We start from the raw sequence: 22,701 nt of genomic DNA on the forward strand, positions 1-22,701 counted from the left end.
AGGTCCAATCGTAACCCTAACCGGATCTCTAACCCTAGCCCTGAACATACCCCTAACCCTAGGTCCAATTGTAACCCTAACCAGATCTCTAAACCTAGCCCTCAACATAACCCTAACCCTAGGTCCAATCGTAACCCTAACCGTCTCTCTAACCCTAGCCCTCAACATAACACTAACCCTAGGTCCAATCGTAACCCTAACCGGATCTCTAACCCTAGCCCTGAACATAACCCTAACCCTAGGTCGAATCGTAACCCTAACCGTCTCTCTAACCCTAGCCCTCAACATAACCCTAACCCTAGCTCCAATCGTAACCCTCTCCGTCTCTCTAACGCTAGCCCTCAACATAACCTTAACCCTAGGACCAATCGTAACCCTAACCGTCTCTCTAACCCTAGCCGTCAACATAACCCTATCCCTAGGTCCAATCGTAACCCTAACCGTCTCTCTAAACCTAGCCCTCAACAGAACCCTAACCCTAGGTCCAATCGTAACCCTAACCGGATCTCTAACCCTAGCTCTGAACTTAACCCTAACCCTAGGTCGAATTGTAACCCTAACCAGATCTCTAACCCTAGCCCTCATCATAACCCTAACCCTTGGTCCAATCGTAACCCTAACTGACTCTGTAACCCTAGCCCTCAACATAACCCTAACCCTAGGTCCAAACGTAACCCTAACCGGATCTCTAACCCTAGCCCTCAACATAACCCTAACCCTAGGTGCAATCGTATCCCTAACCGTCTCTCTAACCCTAGCCATCAACATAACCCTAACCTTGGTCCAATCGTAACCCTAACCGGATCTCTAACCATAGTCCTCAACATAACCCTAACCTTGGTCCAATCGTAACCCTAACCGGATCTCTAACCCTAGCCCTGAACATAACCCTAACCCTAGGTCCAATAGTAACCCTAACCGGATCTCTAACCCTAGCCCTCAACATAACCCTAACCCTAGGTCCAATCGTAACCCTAACCGTCTCTCTAACCCTAGCCCTCAACATAACCCTAACCCTAGGTCCAATCGTTACCCTAACCGGATCTCTAACCCTAGCCCTGAACATAACCCTAACCCTAGGTCGAATCGTAACCCTAACCGTCTCTCTAACCCTAGCCCTCAACCTAACCCTAACCCTAGGGCCAATCGTAACCCTACCGTCTCTCTCACCCTAGCCCTCAACATAACCCTAACCCTAGGTCCAATCGTAACCCTAACCGTCTCTCTAACCCTAGCCCTCAACTAAACCTAAGCCTAGGTCCAATCGTAACCCTAACCGGATCTCTAACCCTAGCCCTGAACATGACCCTAACCCTAGGTCGAATCGTAACCCTAACCGTCTCTCTAACCCTAGCCCTCAACATAACCCTAACCCTAGGTCCAATCGTAACCCTAACCGTCTCTCTAACGCTAGCCCTCAACATAACCCTAACCCTAGGACCAATAGTAACCCTAACCGTCTCTCTAACACTAGCCCTAAACATAACCCTAACCCTAGGTCCAATCGTAACCCTACCGTCTCTCTAACACTAGCCCTCAACATAACCCTAACCCTAGGACCAATCGTAACCCTAACCGTCTCTCTAACCCTAGCCCTCAACATAACCCTAACCCTACGTCCAATCGTAACCCTAACCGGATCTCTAACCATAGTCCTCAACATAACCCTAACCCTAGGTCCAATCGTAACCCTAACCGGATCTCTCACCCTAGCCCTGAACATAACCCTAACCCTAACCCTAGGTCCAATTGTAACCCTAACCAGATCTCTAACCCTAGCCCTCAACATAACCCTAACCCTAGGTCCAATCGTAACCCTAACCGTCTCTCTAACCCTAGCCCTCAACATAACCCTAACCCTAGGTCCAATCGTAACCCTAACCCGATCTCTAACCCTAGCCCTGAACATAACCCTAACCCTAGGTCGAATCGTAACCCTAACCGTCTCTCTAACCCTAGCCCTCAACATAACCCTAACCCTAGGTCCAATCGTAACCCTCACCGTCTCTCTAACGCTAGCCCTCAACATAACCCTAACCCTAAGACCAATCGTAACCCTAACCGTCTCTCTAACCCTAGCCCTCAACATAACCCTATCCCTAGGTCCAATCGTAACGCTAACCGTGTCTCTAAACCTAGCCCTCAACATAACCCTAACCCTAGGTCCAATCGTAACCCTAACCCGATCTCTAACCCTAGCCCTGAACATAACCCTATCCCTAGGTCGATTCGTAACCGTAACCGTCTCTCTAAACCTAGCCCTCAACATAACCCTAACCCTAGGACCAATCCTAACCCTAACCATCTCTCTAACCCTAGCCCTCAACATAACCCTATCCCTAGGTCCAATCGTAACCCTAACCGTCTCTCTAAACCTAGCCCTCAACTTAACCCTAACCCTAGGTCCAATCGTTACCCTAACCGGATCTATAACCATAGTCCTCAACATAACCCTAACCCGAGGTCCATTCGTAACCCTAACCGGATCTCTAACCCTAGCCCTGAACATAACCCTAACCCTAGGTCGAATCGTAACCCTAACCGTCTCTCTAACCCTAGCCTTCAACATAACCCTAACCCTAGGTCCAATCGTAACCCTAACCGTCTCTCTAACGCTAGCCCTCAACATAACCCTAACCCTAGGACCAATAGTAACCCTAACCATCTCTCTAACCCTAGGCTTCAACATAACCCTAACCCTAGGTCCAATCGTAACCCTAACCGGATCTCTAACCCTAGCCCTGAACATAACCCTAACCCTAGGTCCAATTGTAACCCTAAACAGATCTCTAACCCTAGCCCTCAACATAACCCTAACCCTAGGTCCAATCGTAACCCTAACCGTCTCTCTAACCCTAGCCGTCAACATAACCCTAACCCTAAGTCCAATCGTAACCCTAACCCGAACTCTAACCCTAGCCCTGAACATAACCCTAACCCTAGGTCGAATCGTAACCCTAACCGTCTCTCTAACCCTAGCCCTCAACATAACCCTAACCCTGGGTCCAATCTTAACCCTCACCGTCTCTCTAACGCTAGCCCTCAACATAACCCTAACCCTAGGTCCAGTCGTTACCCTAACCGGATCTCTAACCCTAGTCCTCCACATAACCCTAACCCTAGGTCCAATCGTAACCCTAACCGGATCTCTAACCCTAGCTCTGAACTTAACCCTAACCCTAGGTCCAATTGTAACACTACCAGATCTCTAACCCTAGCCCTCATCATAACCCTAACCCTAGGTCCAATCGTAACCCTAACTGACTCTGTAACCCTAGCCCTCAACATAACCCTAACCTAGGTCCAATCGTAACCCTAACCGGATCTCTAACCCTAGCACTGAAAATAACCCTAACCCTAGGTCCAATCGTAACCCTAACCGTCTCTCTAACCCTAGCCATCAACAAAACCCTAACCCTAGGTCCAATCGTAACCCTAACCGGATCTCTAACCCTAGCCCTGAACATAACCCTAACCCTAGGTCCAATTGTAACCCTAACCAGATCTCTAAACCTAGCCCTCAACATAACCCTAACCCTAGGTCCAATCGTAACCCTAACCGTCTCTCTAACCCTAGCCCTCAACATAACCCTAACCCTAGGTCCAATCGTAACCCTGACCGTCTCTCTAACACGAGCCATCAACATAACCCTAACCCTAGGTCCAATGGTAACCCTAACCGGATCTCTCACCCTAGCCCTCAACATAACCCTAACCCTAGGTCCAATCGTAACCCTAACCGGTTCTCTAACCCTAGCCCTCAACATAACCCTAACCCTAGGTCCAATCGTAGCCCTAACCGTCTCTCTAAACCTAGCCCTCAACATAACCCTAACCCTAGGTCCAATCGTATCCCAAACCGGATCTCTAACCCTAGCCCTCAACATAACCCTAACCCTAGGTCCAATCGTAACCCTAACCGGATCTCTAACCCTAGCCCTCAACATAACCCTAACCCTAGGTCCAATCGTAGCCCTAACCGTCTCTCTAAACCTAGCCCTCAACATAACCCTAACCCTAGGTCCAATCAAAACCCTAACCGGATCTCTAACCCTAGTCCTCAACATAACCCTAACCCTAGGTTTAATCGTAACCCTAACCGGATCTCTAACCCAGGTCCTGAACATAACCCTAACCCTAGGTCCAATTGTAACCCTAACCATATCTCTAACCCTAGCCCTCAACATAACCCTAACTCTAGGTCCAATCGTAACCCTAACTGTCTCTCTAACCCTAGCCCTCAACATAACCCTAACCCTAGGTGCAATCGTAACCCTAACCGTCTCTCTAACCCTAGCCCTCAACATAACCCTAACCCTAGGTCCAATCGTAACCCTAACCAGATCTCTAAGCCTAGCCCTGAACATAACCCTAACCCTAGGTCCAATTGTAACCCTAACCAGATCTCTAACCCTAGCCCTCAACATAACCCTAACCCTAGGTCCAATCGTAACCCTAACCGTCTCTCTAACCCTAGCCCTCAACATAACCCTAACCCTGGGTCCAATCTTAACCCTCACCGTCTCTCTAACGCTAGCCCTCAACATAACCCTAACCCTAGGTCCAATCGTTACCCTAACCGGATCTCTAACCCTAGTCCTCCACATAACCCTAACCCTAGGTCCAATCGTAACCCTAACCGGATCTCTAACCCTAGCTCTGAACTTAACCCTAACCCTAGGTCCAATTGTAACACTACCAGATCTCTAACCCTAGCCCTCATCATAACCCTAACCCTAGGTCCAATCGTAACCCTAACTGACTCTGTAACCCTAGCCCTCACCATAACCCTAACCTAGGTCCAATCGTAACCCTAACCGGATCTCTAACCCTAGCACTGAAAATAACCCTAACCCTAGGTCCAATCGTAACCCTAACCGTCTCTCTAACCCTAGCCATTAACAAAACCCTAACCCTAGGTCCAATCGTAACCCTAACCGGATCTCTAACCCTAGCGTTCAACATAACCCTAACCCTAGGTCCAATCGGAATCTTAAGCGGATATCTATCCCTAGCCCTCAACATAACCCTAACACTAGGTCTAATCGGAACCCTAACCGGATATCTCACCCTAGCCCTCAACATAACCCTAATCCTAGGTCCAATCTGAACCCTAACAGGAACTCTACCCCTCGAGCTCAACATAACCCTAACCCTAGGCCAATAGGAACCCTAACCGGATCTCTAACCCTCGCCCTCAAAATAGCCCTAACCCTAGGTCCAATCGGAACCCTAACCGGGTCTCTAACCCTCGCACTCAACATAACCCTAACCCTAGGTCCAATCGGAACCCTAACCGGATCTCTAACCCTAGCCCTCAACATAACCCTAACCCTAGGTCCATTCGGAACCCTAACCGGATCTCTAACCCTAGCCCTCAACATAACCCTAACCCTAGGTTCAATCGGAACCCTTACCGGATCTCTAACTCTAGCCCTCAACAAAACTCTAAACCTAGGTCCAATCGGAACCCTAACCGGATCTCTAACCCTAGCCCTCAACATAACCCTAACCCTAGGTCCAATCGGAACCCTAACCGGATCTCTACCCTTGCCCTCAACAGAACACTAACCCTAGGTCCAATCGGAACCCTAACCGTATCTCGAACCCTAGCCCTCAATATAACCCTAACCCTAGGTCCAATCGGAACCCTAACCGGATATCTAACCCTAGCCCTCAACATAGCCCTAACCCTAGGTCCAATCGGAATCCTAAGCGGATATCTATCCCTAGCCCTCAACATAACCCTAACCCTAGGTCCAATCGGAACCCTAACAGGATCTCTACCCCTCACCCTCAACATAACCCTAACCCTAGGTCCATTCGGAACCCTAACCGGATATCTAAGCCTAGCCCTCAACATAACCCTAACCCTAGGTCCAATCGGAACCCTAACAGGATCTCTACCCCTCACCCTCAACATAACGCTAACCCTAGGTCCATTCGGAACCCTAACCGGATCTCTAAACCTAGCCCTCAACATAACCCTAACCCTAGGTTCAATCGGAACCCTAACCGGACCTCTAACCCTAGCCCTCAACAAAACACTAACTCTAGGTCCAATCGGAACCCTAGCAAGATCTCTACCCCAGCCCTCAACATAACCCTAACCCTAGGTCCAATCGGAACCCTAACCGGATCTCTAACCCTAGCTCTCAAAATATCACTAACCCTAGGTCCAATCGGAATCCTGACCGGATCTCTGCCCCTCGCCCTCAACATAACCCTAACCCTAGGTCCAATCGGAACCCTAACCGGATCTCTAACTCTAGCCCTCAACATAACCCTAACCCTAGGTCCTATCGGAACCCTAACCGGATTTCTAACCCAAGCCTTCAACATAACCCTAACCGTAGGTCCAATCGGAACCATAACCGGATCACTAACCCTTGCCCTCAACATAACCCTAACCCTAGGTCCAATCAAAACCCTAACCGGATTGCTAACCTTAGCCCTCAAGATAACCCTAACCCTAGGTCTAATCGGAACCCTAACCGGATCTCTAACCCTAGCCCTCAACATAACCCTAACCCTAGGTCCAATCGGAACCCTAACCGTATCTCTACCCTTGCCCTCAACAGAACACTAACCCTAGGTCCAATCGGAACCCTAACCGTATCTCGAACCCTAGCTCTCAACATAACCCTAACCCTAGGTCCAATCGGAACCCTAACCGGATCTCTAACCCTAGCCCTCAACATAACCCTAACCCTAGGTCCAATCGGAATCTTAAGCGGATATCTATCCCTAGCCCTCAACATAACCCTAACACTAGGTCTAATCGGAACCCTAACCGGATATCTCACCCTAGCCCTCAACATAACCCTAATCCTAGGTCCAATCTGAACCCTAACAGGAACTCTACCCTTCGAGCTCAACATAACCCTAACCCTAGGCCAATAGGAACCCTAACCGGATCTCTAACCCTCGCCCTCAACATAGCCCTAACCCTAGGTCCAATCGGAACCCTAATCGGATCTCTAACCCTAGCCCTCAACATAACCATAACCCTAGGTCCAATCGGAACCCTAACCGGATATCTAAGCCTAGCCCTCAACATAACCCTAACCCTAGGTCCAATCGTAACCCTAACCGGATCTCTAACCCTAGCCCTCAACATAACCCTAACCCTAGGTCCAATCGGAACCCTAACCGGATTTCTAACCCTAGCCCTCAACATAACCCTAACCCTAGGTCCAATCGGAATCCTAAGCGGATATCTATCCCTAGCCCTCAACATAACCCTAACACTAGGTCTAATCGGAACCCTAACCGGATATCTCACCCTAGCCCTCAACATAACCCTAATCCTAGGTCCAATCTGAACCCTAACAGGAACTCTACCCCTCGAGCTCAACATAACCCTAACCCTAGGCCAATCGGAACCCTAACCGGATCTCTAACTCTAGCCCTCAACATAACCCTAACCCTAGGTCCAATCGGAACCCTAACCGGATTTCTAACCCTAGCCTTCAACATAACCATAACCGTAGGTCCAATCGGAACCCTAAACGGATGTGTATACCTAGCCCTCAATATAACCCTAACCCTAGGTCCAATCGGAAACCTAACAGGATCTCTACCCCTCGTCCTCAACATAACCCTAAACCTAGGTCCAATCGGAACCCTAACCAGATATCTAACTCTAGCCATCAAAATAACCCTAACCCTAAGTCCAATCAGAACCCTAACCGGATCTGTAACCCTAGCGCTCAACATAACCCTAACCCGAGGTCCAATCGGAACCCTAACAGGATCTCTACCCCTCACCCTCAACATAACCCTAACCCTAGGTCCATTCGGAACCCTAACCGGATATCTAAGCCTAGCCCTCAACATAACCCTAACCCTAGGTCCAATCGGAACCCTAACAGGATCTCTACCCCTCACCCTCAACATAACGCTAACCCTAGGTCCATTCGGAACCCTAACCGGATCTCTAAACCTAGCCCTCAACATAACCCTAACCCTAGGTTCAATCGGAACCCTAACCGGACCTCTAACCCTAGCCCTCAACAAAACACTAACTCTAGGTCCAATCGGAACCCTAGCAAGATCTCTACCCCAGCCCTCAACATAACCCTAACCCTAGGTCCAATCGGAACCCTAACCGGATCTCTAACCCTAGCTCTCAAAATATCACTAACCCTAGGTCCAATCGGAATCCTGACCGGATCTCTGCCCCTCGCCCTCAACATAACCCTAACCCTAGGTCCAATCGGAACCCTAACCGGATCTCTAACTCTAGCCCTCAACATAACCCTAACCCTAGGTCCTATCGGAACCCTAACCGGATTTCTAACCCAAGCCTTCAACATAACCCTAACCGTAGGTCCAATCGGAACCATAACCGGATCACTAACCCTTGCCCTCAACATAACCCTAACCCTAGGTCCAATCAAAACCCTAACCGGATTGCTAACCTTAGCCCTCAAGATAACCCTAACCCTAGGTCTAATCGGAACCCTAACCGGATCTCTAACCCTAGCCCTCAACATAACCCTAACCCTAGGTCCAATCGGAACCCTAACCGTATCTCTACCCTTGCCCTCAACAGAACACTAACCCTAGGTCCAATCGGAACCCTAACCGTATCTCGAACCCTAGCTCTCAACATAACCCTAACCCTAGGTCCAATCGGAACCCTAACCGGATCTCTAACCCTAGCCCTCAACATAACCCTAACCCTAGGTCCAATCGGAATCTTAAGCGGATATCTATCCCTAGCCCTCAACATAACCCTAACACTAGGTCTAATCGGAACCCTAACCGGATATCTCACCCTAGCCCTCAACATAACCCTAATCCTAGGTCCAATCTGAACCCTAACAGGAACTCTACCCTTCGAGCTCAACATAACCCTAACCCTAGGCCAATAGGAACCCTAACCGGATCTCTAACCCTCGCCCTCAACATAGCCCTAACCCTAGGTCCAATCGGAACCCTAATCGGATCTCTAACCCTAGCCCTCAACATAACCATAACCCTAGGTCCAATCGGAACCCTAACCGGATATCTAAGCCTAGCCCTCAACATAACCCTAACCCTAGGTCCAATCGTAACCCTAACCGGATCTCTAACCCTAGCCCTCAACATAACCCTAACCCTAGGTCCAATCGGAACCCTAACCGGATTTCTAACCCTAGCCCTCAACATAACCCTAACCCTAGGTCCAATCGGAATCCTAAGCGGATATCTATCCCTAGCCCTCAACATAACCCTAACACTAGGTCTAATCGGAACCCTAACCGGATATCTCACCCTAGCCCTCAACATAACCCTAATCCTAGGTCCAATCTGAACCCTAACAGGAACTCTACCCCTCGAGCTCAACATAACCCTAACCCTAGGCCAATCGGAACCCTAACCGGATCTCTAACTCTAGCCCTCAACATAACCCTAACCCTAGGTCCAATCGGAACCCTAACCGGATTTCTAACCCTAGCCTTCAACATAACCATAACCGTAGGTCCAATCGGAACCCTAAACGGATGTGTATACCTAGCCCTCAATATAACCCTAACCCTAGGTCCAATCGGAAACCTAACAGGATCTCTACCCCTCGTCCTCAACATAACCCTAAACCTAGGTCCAATCGGAACCCTAACCAGATATCTAACTCTAGCCATCAAAATAACCCTAACCCTAAGTCCAATCAGAACCCTAACCGGATCTGTAACCCTAGCGCTCAACATAACCCTAACCCGAGGTCCAATCGGAACCCTAACCGGATCTCTAACCCTAGCGCTCAACATAACCCTAACCCTAGGTCCAATCGGAACCCTAACCGGACATCTAACCCTAGCCCTCAACATGACCCTAACCCTAGGGCCAATCGGAACCCTAACAAGATCTCTACCCCAGCCCTCAACATAACCCTAACCCTAGGTCGAATCCGAACCCTAACCGGATTTCTAACCCTAGCCCTTAACATATCACTAACCCTAGGTCCAATCGGAACCCTAAACGGATATCTAACCCTAGCCCTCAACATAACCTTAACCCTAGGTCCAATCAGAACCCTAACCGGATATCTAACCCTAGCGCTCAACATAACCCTAACCCTACGTCCAATCAGAACCCTAACAACATCTCTACCCGAGCCCTCAACATAACCCTAACCCTAGGTCCAATCGGAACCCTAACCGGATCTCTACCCCTCGCCCTCAACATAACCCTAACCCTAGGTCCAATCGGAACCCTAAACGGATATCTAACCGTAGCCCTCAACATTACCCTAAACCTAGGTCCAATTGGAACCCTAACCGGATCTCTAAACCTATCTCTCAACATAACCCTAACCCTAGGTCCAATCGGAACCCTAACAGGATCTCTACCCCTCGCCCTCAACATAACCCTAACCCTAGGTCCAAACGGAACCCTAACAGGATTTCTACCCCTCGCCCTCAACATAACCCTAACCCTAGGTCCAATCGGAACCCTAACAGGATCTCTACCCCTCGCCCTCAACATAACCCTAACCCTAGGTCCAATCGGAAACCTAACCGGACCTCTAACCCTAGCCCTCAACATAACCCTAACCCTAGGTCCAATCGGAACCCTAACCGGATTTCTAACCCTAGCCCTCATCATAACCCTAACCCTAGGTACAATCGGAACCCTATCCGGATCTCTAACCCTAGCCCTCAACATAACCCTAACCCTAGGTCCAATCGGAACCCTAACCGTCTCTCTAACCCTAGCCCTCAACATAACCCTAACCCTAGGTCCAATCGGAACCCTAACAGGATCTCTACCCCTCACCCTCAACATAACCCTAACCCTAGGTCCATTCGGAACCCTAACCGGATCTCTAACCCTAGCCCTCAACATAACCCTAACCCTAGGTCCAATCGGAACCCTAACCGGACCTCTAACCCTAGCCCTCAACATAACCCTAACTCTAAGTCCAATCGGAACCCTAGCAAGATCTCTACCCCAGCCCTCAACATAACCCTAACCCTAGGTCCAATCGGAACCCTAACCGGATCTCTAACCCTAGACCTCAACATATCACTAACCCTAGGTCCAATCGGAATCCTGACCGGATCTCTACCCCTCGCCCTCAACATAACCCTAACCCGAGGTCCAATCGGAACCCTAACCGGATCTCTAACCCTAGCGCTCAACATAACCCTAACCCTAGGTCCAATCGGAACCCTAACCGGACATCTAACCCTAGCCCTCAACATGACCCTAACCCTAGGGTCAATCGGAACCCTAACAAGATCTCTACCCCAGCCCTCAACATAACCCTAACCCTAGGTCCATTCGGAACCCTAAACGGATCTCTAACCCTAGCCCTCAACATAACCCTAACCCTAGGTTCAATCGGAACCCTTACCGGATCTCTAACTCTAGCCCTCAACAAAACTCTAACCCTAGGTCCAATCGGAACCCTAACCGGATCTCTAACCCTAGCCCTCAACATAACCCTAACCCTAGGTCCAATCGGACCCTAGCCGAATCTGTATACCTAGCCCTCAACATAACCCTAGCCCTAGGTCCAATCGGAACCCTAACCGGATCTCTACCCTTGCCCTCAACAGAAAACTAACCCTAGGTCCAATCGGAACCCTAACCGTATCTCGAACCCTAGCCCTCAATATAACCCTAAACCTAGGTCCAATCGGAACCCTAACCGGATATCTAACCCTAGCCCTCAACATAACCCTAACCCTAGGTCCAATCGGAATCCTAAGCGGATATCTATCCCTAGCCCTCAACATAACCCTAACACTAGGTCTAATCGGAACCCTAACCGGATATCTCACCCTAGCCCTCAACATAACCCTAATCCTAGGTCCAATCTGAACCCTAACAGGAACTCTACCCCTCGAGCTCAACATAACACTAACCCTAGGCCAATCGGAATCCTAACCGGATCTCTAACTCTAGCCCTCAACATAACCCTAACCCTAGGTCCAATCGGAACCCTAACCGGATTTCTAACCCTAGCCTTCAACATAACCCTAACCGTAGGTCCAATCGGAACCCTAAACGGATGTGTATACCTAGCCCTCAATATAACCCTAACCCTAGGTCCAATCGGAACCCTAACAGGCTCTCTACCCCTCGTCCTCAACATAACCCTAAACCTAGGTCCAATCGGAACCCTAACCAGATATCTAACCCTAGCCATCAAAATAACCCTAACCCTAAGTCCAATCAGAACCCTAACCATATCTCTAACCCTAGCGCTCAACATAACCCTAACCCGAGGTCCAATCGGAAACCTAACCGGATCTCTAACCCTAGCGCTCAACATAACCCTAACCCTAGGTCCAATCGGAACCCTAACCGGACATCTAACCCTAGCCCTCAACATGACCCTAACCCTACGGTCAATCGGAACCCTAACAAGATCTCTACCCCAGCCCTCAACATAACCCTAACCCTAGGTCGAATCCGAAACCTAACCGGATTTCTAACCCTAGCCCTCAACATATCACTAACCCTAGGTCCAATCGGAACCCTAAATGGATATCTAACCCTAGCCCTCAACATAACCTTAACCCTAGGTCCAATCAGAGCCCTAACCGGATATCTAACCCTAGCGCTCAACATAACCCTAACCCTAGGTCCAATCGGAACCCTAACAAGATCTCTACCCGAGCCCTCAACATAACCCTAACCCTAGGTCCAATCGGAACCCTAACCGGATCTCTACCCCTCGCCCTCAACATAACCCTAACCCTAGGTCCAATCGGAACCCTAAACGGATATCTAACCGTAGCCCTCAACATTACCCTAAACCTAGGTCCAATTGGAACCCTAACCGGATCTCTAAACCTATCTCTCAACATAACCCTAACGCTAGGTCCAATCGGAACCGTAACCGGATATCTAACCCTAGCCCTCAACATAACCCTAACCCTAGGTCCAATCGTAACCCTAACCGGATCTCTAAACCTAGTCCTCAACATAACCCTAACACTAGGTCCATTCTGAACCCTAAACGGATCTCTAACCTAGCCCTCAACATAACCCTAACCCCAGGTTCAATCGGAACCCTAACCGGATCTCTAACCCTAGACCTCAACATATCACTAACCCTAGGTCCAATCGGAATCCTGACCGGATCTCTACCCCTCGCCCTCAACATAACCCTAACCCTAGGTCCAATCGGAACCCTAACCGGATCTCTAACTCTGGCCCTCAACATAACCCTAACCCTAGGTCCTATCGGAACCCTAACCGGATCTCTAAACCTAGTCCTCAACATAACCCTAACACTAGGTCCATTCTGAACCCTAAACGGATCTCTAACCTAGCCCTCAACATAACCCTAACCCCAGGTTCAATCGGAACCCTAACCGGATCTCTAACCCTAGACCTCAACATAACCCTAACCCTAGGTCCAATCGGAACCCTAACCGGATATCTCACCCTAGCCCTCAACATAACCCTAATCCTAGGTCCAATCGGAACCCTAACAGGAACTCTACACCTCGCCCTCAACATAACCCTAACCCTAGGTCCAATCGGAACCCTAACCGGATCTCTAACCCTCGCCCTCAACATAACCCTAATCCTAGGTCCAATCGGAACCCGAACCGGATCTCTAACCCTAGCCCTAAACATAACCCTAACCCTAGGTCCAATCGGAACCCTAAACGGATATCTAACCCTAGCCCTCAACATAACCCTAACCCTAGGTCCAATCAAAACCCTAAACAGATATCTAACCCTCGCCCTCAACATAACCCTAACCCTACGTCCAATCGGAACCCTAACCGGATATCTAACCCTAGCCCTCAACATAACCCTAACCCTAGGTCCAATCGGAACCCTAACAGGATCTCTACCCCTCGCCCTCAACATAACCCTAACCCTAGGTCCAATCGGAACCCTAACAGGATCTCTACCCCTCGCCCTCAACATAACCCTAACCCTAGGTCCAATCGGAACCCTAACCGGATCTCTAACCCTAGCCCTCATCATAATCCTAACCCTAGGTACAATCGGAACCCTATCCGGATCTCTAACCCTAGCCCTCAACATAACCCTAACCCTAGGTCCAATCGGAACCCTAACCGAATATCTAACCCTAGCCCTCAACATAACCCTAACCCTAGGTCCAATCGGAACCCTAACAGGATCTCTACCCCTCACCCTCAACATAACCCTAACCCTAGGTCCATTCGGAACCCTAACCGGATCTCTAACCCTAGCCCTCAACATAACCCTAACCCTAGGTCCAATCGGAACCCTAACCGGACCTCTAACCCTAGCCCTCAACATAACCCTAACTCTAAGTCCAATCGGAACCCTAGCAAGATCTCTACCCCAGCCCTCAACATAACCCTAACCCTAGGTCCAATCGGAACCCTAACCGGATCTCTAACCCTAGACCTCAACATATCACTAACCCTAGGTCCAATCTGAATCCTGACCGGATCTCTACCCCTCGCCCTCAACATAACCCTAACCCTAGGTCCAATTGGAACCCTAACCGGATCTCTAACTCTAGCCCTCAACATAACCCTAACCCTAGGTCCTATCGGAACCCTAACCGGATTTCTAACCCAAGCCTTCAACATAACCCTAACCGTAGGTCCAATCGGAACCATAACCGGATTTCTAACCCTAGCCTTCAACATAACCCTAACCCTAGTTCCTATCGGAACCCTAACCGGATTTCTAACCCTAGCCTTCAACATAACCCTAACTCGAGGTCCAATCGGAACCCAAACCGGATCACTAACCCTAGCCCTCAACATAACCCTAACCCTAGGTCCAATCAAAACCCTAAACTGATCGATAACCCTAGCCCTCAAGATAACCCTAACCCTAGGTCCAATCGGAACCCTAACCGGATCTCTAACCCTAGCCCTCAACATATCACTAACCCTAGGTCCAATCCGAACCCTAAACGGATATCTAACCCTGGCCCCCAACATTACCCTAACCCTAGGTCCAATCGGAACCCTAACCGGATCTCTAACCCTAGCTCTCAACATATCACTAACCCTAGGTCCAATCGGAATCCTGACCGGATCTCTACCCCTCGCCCTCAACATAACCCTAACCCTAGGTCCAATCGGAACCCTAACCAGATCTCTAACTCTAGCCCTCAACATAACCCTAACCCTAGGTCCTATCGGAACCCTAACCGGATTTCTAACCCAAGCCTTCAACATAACCCTAACGGTAGGTCCAATCGGAACCATAACCGGATTTCTAACCCTAGCCCTCAACATAACCCTAATCCTAGGTCCAATCTGAACCCTAACAGGAACTCTACCCCTCGAGCTCAACATAACCCTAATCCTAGGCCAATAGGAACCCTAACCGGATCTCTAACCCTCGCCCTCAATATAGCCCTAACCCTAGGTCCAATCGGAACCCTAAACGGATATCTAACCCTAGCCCTCAACATAACCCTAACCCTAGGTCCAATCAAAACCCTAACCGGATCGCTAACCCTAGCCCTCAAGATAACCCTAACCCTAGGTCCAATCGAAACCCTAACCGGATATCTAACCCTAGCCCTCAACATATCACTAACCCTAGCTTCAATAGGAACCCTAAACGGATATCTAACCCTAGCCCTCAACACTACCCTAACCCTAGGTCCAATCGAAACCCTAACCTGATCTGTATACCTAGCCGTCAACATAACCCTAACACTAGGTCCAATCGGAACCCTAACAGGATCTCTACCCCTCGCACTCAACCTAACACTAACCCTAGGTCCAATCGGAACCTTAACCGGATCTCTAACCCTAACCCTCACCATAACCCTAACCCTAGGTCCAATCGGATCCCTAAGCTGATATCTATCCCTAGCCCTCAACATAACCCTAACCCTAGGTCCAATCTGAACACTAACAGGAACTCTACCCCTCGAGCTCAACATAACCCTAACCCTAGGCCAATCGGAACCCTAACCGGGTCTCTAACCCTCGCACTCAACATAACCCTAACCCTAGATCCAATCGGAACCCTAACCGGATCTCTAACCCTAGCCCTCAACATAACCCTAACCCTAGGTCCATTCGGAACCCTAAACGGATCTCTAACCCTAGCCCTCAACATAACCCTAACCCTAGGTTCAATCGGAACCCTTACCGGATCTCTAACTCTAGCCCTCAACAAAACTCTAACCCTAGGTCCAATCGGAACCCTAACCGGATCTCTAACCCTAGCCCTCAACATAACCCTAACCCTAGGTCCAATCGGACCCTAGCCGAATTTGTATACCTAGCCCTCAACATAACCCTAACCCTAGGTCCAATCGGAACCCTAACCGGATCTCTACCCTTGCCCTCAACAGAAAACTAACCCTAGTTCCAATCGGAACCCTAACCGTATCTCGAACCCTAGCCCTCAATATAACCCTAACCCTAGGTCCAATCGGAACCCTAACCGGATATCTAACCCTAGCCCTCAACATAACCCTAACCCTAGGTCCAATCGGAATCCTAAGCGGATATCTATCCCTAGCCCTCAACATAACCCTAACACTAGGTCTAATCGGAACCCTAACCGGATATCTCACCCTAGCCCTCAACATAACCCTAATCCTAGGTCCAATCTGAACCCTAACAGGAACTCTACCCCTCGAGCTCAACATAACACTAACCCTAAGCCAATCGGAATCCTAACCGGATCTCTAACTCTAGCCCTCAACATAACCCTAACCCTAGGTCCAATCGGAACCCTAACCGGATTTCTAACCCTAGCCTTCAACATAACCCTAACCGTAGGTCCAATCGGAACCCTAAACGGATGTGTATACCTAGCCCTCAATATAACCCTAACCCTAGGTCCAATCGGAACCCTAACAGGCTCTCTACCCCTCGTCCTCAACATAACCCTAAACCTAGGTCCAATCGGAACCCTAACCAGATATCTAACCCTAGCCATCAAAATAACCCTAACCCTAAGTCCAATCAGAACCCTAACCGGATCTCTAACCCTAGCGCTCAACATAACCCTAACCCGAGGTCCAATCGGAACCCTAACCGGATCTCTAACCCTAGCGCTCAACATAACCCTAACCCTAGGTCCAATCGGAACCCTAACCGGACATCTAACCCTAGCCCTCAACATGACCCTAACCCTAGGGTCAATCGGAACCCTAACAAGATCTCTACCCCAGCCCTCAACATAACCCTAACCCTAGGTCCATTCGGAACCCTAAACGGATCTCTAACCCTAGCCCTCAACATAACCCTAACCCTAGGTTCAATCGGAACCCTTACCGGATCTCTAACTCTAGCCCTCAACAAAACTCTAACCCTAGGTCCAATCGGAACCCTAACCGGATCTCTAACCCTAGCCCTCAACATAACCCTAACCCTAGGTCCAATCGGACCCTAGCCGAATCTGTATACCTAGCCCTCAACATAACCCTAACCCTAGGTCCAATCGGAACCCTAACCGGATCTCTACCCTTGCCCTCAACAGAAAACTAACCCTAGGTCCAATCGGAACCCTAACCGTATCTCGAAACCTAGCCCTCAATATAACCCTAACCCTAGGTCCAATCGGAACCCTAACCGGATATCTAACCCTAGCCCTCAACATAACCCTAACCCTAGGTCCAATCGGAATCCTAAGCGGATATCTATCCCTAGCCCTCAACATAACCCTAACACTAGGTCTAATCGGAACCCTAACCGGATATCTCACCCTAGCCCTCAACATAACCCTAATCCTAGGTCCAATCTGAACCCTAACAGGAACTCTACCCCTCGAGCTCAACATAACACTAACCCTAGGCCAATCGGAATCCTAACCGGATCTCTAACTCTAGCCCTCAACATAACCCTAACCCTAGGTCCAATCGGAACCCTAACCGGATTTCTAACCCTAGCCTTCAACATAACCCTAACCGTAGGTCCAATCGGAACCCTAAACGGATGTGTATACCTAGCCCTCAATATAACCCTAACCCTAGGTCCAATCGGAACCCTAACAGGCTCTCTACCCCTCGTCCTCAACATAACCCTAAACCTAGGTCCAATCGGAACCCTAACCAGATATCTAACCCTAGCCATCAAAATAACCCTAACCCTAAGTCCAATCAGAACCCTAACCATATCTCTAACCCTAGCGCTCAACATAACCCTAACCCTAGGTCCAATCGGAACCCTAACCGGATATCTCACCCTAGCCCTCAACATAACCCTAATCCTAGGTCCAATCGGAACCCTAACAGGAACTCTACACCTCGCCCTCAACATAACCCTAACCCTAGGTCCAATCGGAACCCTAACCGGATCTCTAACCCTCGCCCTCAACATAACCCTAATCCTAGGTCCAATCGGAACCCGAACCGGATCTCTAACCCTAGCCCTAAACATAACCCTAACCCTAGGTCCAATCGGAACCCTAAACGGATATCTAACCCTAGCCCTCAACATAACCCTAACCCTAGGTCCAATCAAAACCCTAAACAGATATCTAACCCTCGCCCTCAACATAACCCTAACCCTACGTCCAATCGGAACCCTAACCGGATATCTAACCCTAGCCCTCAACATAACCCTAACCCTAGGTCCAATCGGAACCCTAACAGGATCTCTACCCCTCGCCCTCAACATAACCCTAACCCTAGGTCCAATCGGAACCCTAACAGGATCTCTACCCCTCGCCCTCAACATAACCCTAACCCTAGGTCCAATCGGAACCCTAACCGGATTTCTAACCCTAGCCCTCATCATAATCCTAACCCTAGGTACAATCGGAACCCTATCCGGATCTCTAACCCTAGCCCTCAACATAACCCTAACCCTAGGTCCAATCGGAACCCTAACCGGATATCTAACCCTAGCCCTCAACATAACCCTAACCCTAGGTCCAATCGGAACCCTAACAGGATCTCTACCCCTCACCCTCAACATAACCCTAACCCTAGGTCCATTCGGAACCCTAACCGGATCTCTAACCCTAGCCCTCAACATAACCCTAACCCTAGGTCCAATCGGAACCCTAAACGGACCTCTAACCCTAGCCCTCAACATAACCCTAACTCTAAGTCCAATCGGAACCCTAGCAAGATCTCTACCCCAGCCCTCAACATAACCCTAACCCTAGGTCCAATCGGAACCCTAACCGGATCTCTAACCCTAGACCTCAACATATCACTAACCCTAGGTCCAATCGGAATCCTGACCGGATCTCTACCCCTCGCCCTCAACATAACCCTAACCCTAGGTCCAATTGGAACCCTAACCGGATCTCTAACTCTAGCCCTCAACATAACCCTAACCCTAGGTCCTATCGGAACCCTAACCGGATTTCTAACCCAAGCCTTCAACATAACCCTAACCGTAGGTCCAATCGGAACCATAACCGGATTTCTAACCCTAGCCTTCAACATAACCCTAACCCTAGTTCCTATCGGAACCCTAACCGGATTTCTAACCCTAGCCTTCAACATAACCCTAACTCGAGGTCCAATCGGAACCCAAACCGGATCACTAACCCTAGCCCTCAACATAACCCTAACCCTAGGTCCAATCAAAACCCTAAACTGATCGATAACCCTAGCCCTCAAGATAACCCTAACCCTAGGTCCAATCGGAACCCTAACCGGATCTCTAACCCTAGCCCTCAACATATCACTAACCCTAGGTCCAATCCGAACCCTAAACGGATATCTAACCCTGGCCCCCAACATTACCCTAACCCTAGGTCCAATCGGAACCCTAACCGGATCTCTAACCCTAGCTCTCAACATATCACTAACCCTAGGTCCAATCGGAATCCTGACCGGATCTCTACCCCTCGCCCTCAACATAACCCTAACCCTAGGTCCAATCGGAACCCTAACCAGATCTCTAACTCTAGCCCTCAACATAACCCTAACCCTAGGTCCTATCGGAACCCTAACCGGATTTCTAACCCAAGCCTTCAACATAACCCTAACGGTAGGTCCAATCGGAACCATAACCGGATTTCTAACCCTAGCCCTCAACATAACCCTAATCCTAGGTCCAATCTGAACCCTAACAGGAACTCTACCCCTCGAGCTCAACATAACCCTAATCCTAGGCCAATAGGAACCCTAACCGGATCTCTAACCCTCGCCCTCAATATAGCCCTAACCCTAGGTCCAATCGGAACCCTAAACGGATATCTAACCCTAGCCCTCAACATAACTCTAACCCTAGGTCCAATCGGAACCCTAACCGGATCTCTAACCCTAGCTCTCAACATAACCCTAAACCTAGGTCCAATCGGAACCCTAACCGGATCTCTAACCCTAGCCCTCAACATAACCCTAACCCTAGGTCCAATCGGAACCCTAACCGGATTTCTAACCCTAGCCTTCAACATAACCCTAACCCTAGGTCCAATCGGAACCCTAACCGGATGTGTACACCTAGCCCTCAATATAACCCTAACCCTAGGTCCAATCGGAACCCTCACAGGATCTCTCCCCGTCGCCCTCCACATAACCCTAAACCTAGGTCCAATCGGAACCCTAACCGGATCTCTAACCCTAGCCCTCAACATAACCCTAACCCTAGGTTCAATCAGAACCCTAACCGGATCTCTAACCCTAGCCCTCAATATAACCCTAACCCTAGGTCCAATCGGAACCCAAGCCGGATCTGTATACCTAGCCCTTAACATAACCCTTACCCTAGGTCCAATCGGAACCCTAACCGGATCTCTAACCCTAGCCCTCAACATAACCATAACCCTAGGCCCAATCGGAACCCTAACCGGATCTCTAAACCTAGCGCTCAACATAACCCTAACCCGAGATCCAATCGGAACCCTAACCGGATCACTAACCCTAGCCCTCAACATAACCCTAACCCTAGGTCCAATCAAAACCCTAACCGGATCGCTAACCCTAGCCCTCAAGATAACCCTAACCCTAGGTCCAATCGAAACCCTAACCGGATATCTAACCCTAGCCCTCAACATATCACTAACCCTAGCTTCAATAGGAACCCTAAACGGATATCTAACCCTAGCCCTCAACACTACCCTAACCCTAGGTCCAATCGAAACCCTAACCTGATCTGTATACCTAGCCGTCAACATAACCCTAACACTAGGTCCAATCGGAACCCTAACAGGATCTCTACCCCTCGCACTCAACCTAACACTAACCCTAGGTCCAATCGGAACCTTAACCGGATCTCTAACCCTAACCCTCACCATAACCCTAACCCTAGGTCCAATCGGATCCCTAAGCTGATATCTATCCCTAGCCCTCAACATAACCCTAACCCTAGGTCCAATCTGAACACTAACAGGAACTCTACCCCTCGAGCTCAACATAACCCTAACCCTAGGCCAATCGGAACCCTAACCGGGTCTCTAACCCTCGCACTCAACATAACCCTAACCCTAGATCCAATCGGAACCCTAACCGGATCTCTAACCCTAGCCCTCAACATAACCCTAACCCTAGGTCCATTCGGAACCCTAAACGGATCTCTAACCCTAGCCCTCAACATAACCCTAACCCTAGGTTCAATCGGAACCCTTACCGGATCTCTAACTCTAGCCCTCAACAAAACTCTAACCCTAGGTCCAATCGGAACCCTAACCGGATCTCTAACCCTAGCCCTCAACATAACCCTAACCCTAGGTCCAATCGGACCCTAGCCGAATTTGTATACCTAGCCCTCAACATAACCCTAACCCTAGGTCCAATCGGAACCCTAACCGGATCTCTACCCTTGCCCTCAACAGAAAACTAACCCTAGTTCCAATCGGAACCCTAACCGTATCTCGAACCCTAGCCCTCAATATAACCCTAACCCTAGGTCCAATCGGAACCCTAACCGGATATCTAACCCTAGCCCTCAACATAACCCTAACCCTAGGTCCAATCGGAATCCTAAGCGGATATCTATCCCTAGCCCTCAACATAACCCTAACACTAGGTCTAATCGGAACCCTAACCGGATATCTCACCCTAGCCCTCAACATAACCCTAATCCTAGGTCCAATCTGAACCCTAACAGGAACTCTACCCCTCGAGCTCAACATAACACTAACCCTAGGCCAATCGGAATCCTAACCGGATCTCTAACTCTAGCCCTCAACATAACCCTAACCCTAGGTCCAATCGGAACCCTAACCGGATTTCTAACCCTAGCCTTCAACATAACCCTAACCGTAGGTCCAATCGGAACCCTAAACGGATGTGTATACCTAGCCCTCAATATAACCCTAACCCTAGGTCCAATCGGAACCCTAACAGGCTCTCTACCCCTCCTCCTCAACATAACCCTAAACCTAGGTCCAATCGGAACCCTAACCAGATATCTAACCCTAGCCATCAAAATAACCCTAACCCTAAGTCCAATCAGAACCCTAACCATATCTCTAACCCTAGCGCTCAACATAACCCTAACCCGAGGTCCAATCGGAACCCTAACCGGATCTCTAACCCTAGCGCTCAACATAACCCTAACCCTAGGTCCAATCGGAACCCTAACCGGACATCTAACCCTAGCCCTCAACATGACCCTAACCCTAGGGTCAATCGGAACCCTAACAAGATCTCTACCCCAGCCCTCAACATAACCCTAACCCTAGGTCGAATCCGAAACCTAACCGGATTTCTAACCCTAGCCCTCAACATATCACTAACCCTAGGTCCAATCGGAACCCTAAACGGATATCTAACCCTAGCCCTCAACATAACCTTAACCCTAGGTCCAATCAGAACCCTAACCGGATATCTAACCCTAGCGCTCAACATAACCCTAACCCTAG

The sequence above is a fragment of the Miniopterus natalensis genome, chromosome 1 (genome assembly GCF_054644295.1).
Source record: "Miniopterus natalensis isolate mMinNat1 chromosome 1, mMinNat1.hap1, whole genome shotgun sequence".
Classification (NCBI taxonomy): Eukaryota; Metazoa; Chordata; class Mammalia; order Chiroptera; family Miniopteridae; genus Miniopterus; species Miniopterus natalensis.